At 40.4% G+C, this 628-nt stretch overlaps 1 non-coding gene across 1 annotated transcript; it reads right to left on the reverse strand.

The window, feature by feature from the left end:
- LOC145593399 (small nucleolar RNA R71) lies at positions 1-106 on the reverse strand. The gene has a single exon (XR_014102730.1). It is a non-coding gene; the product is annotated as a small nucleolar RNA R71 (small nucleolar RNA).
- Between the last annotated feature and the right edge of the window lie 522 nt (positions 107-628).

Genomic DNA, 628 nt, shown 5'->3' on the forward strand with positions numbered 1-628 from the left:
AGGCTGGAGCTTTGATTCAAGGTTTCAAGCAAAAGTCTAGTGAAAGCCTCTATGAAGCATGGGAGAGGTACAAGGAGTATCAAAGAGAATATCCTCACCACGGAATTCCTACTTACCAAATTATTCAAATCTTCTATGGTGGCCAAAGTCCTCAAGGAAAGTCATGTCTTGATGGAGGAGTCGGAGGTCCCATCATGAATAAAACGGAGGAGGAAGTGGTAGACATAATTGAAGACGTAGTGAGGTACTATAGAGATTGGCAAGATGGCGAAAGGGAGTCAACTAGCAAGAGTAGCTCTTCAGTGTACTCAATTGATCATCTAAATGCAATCAACAATCTATCCTCACAAATGACAAACTTTGGGAAGGAAATGTCCGCTATCAAGGCAAAGTTGGAAAGTGCTACCTCCTAAGTTTCGAATCTTCCCTTTTAATCTAAGGGGAGAGGTATGTCTTCTAACTTTCAACTCTCTTCCTCTTCTAGCAACATGCCTAGTGGTTGCTTGTTTTATGATGTTTGTGGATCATATGATCATTATGCTTCTAATTGCCCTCATCCTTGTATGGATGTTTGTGATGATCAAGATGGAAATGTGAATGAGCATGTGAACTATGTGTCAAACAATAA

This window comes from Chenopodium album, chromosome 18, assembly GCF_948465745.1.
Source record: "Chenopodium album chromosome 18, dcCheAlbu1.1, whole genome shotgun sequence".
Lineage (NCBI taxonomy): Eukaryota > Viridiplantae > Streptophyta > Magnoliopsida > Caryophyllales > Amaranthaceae > Chenopodium > Chenopodium album.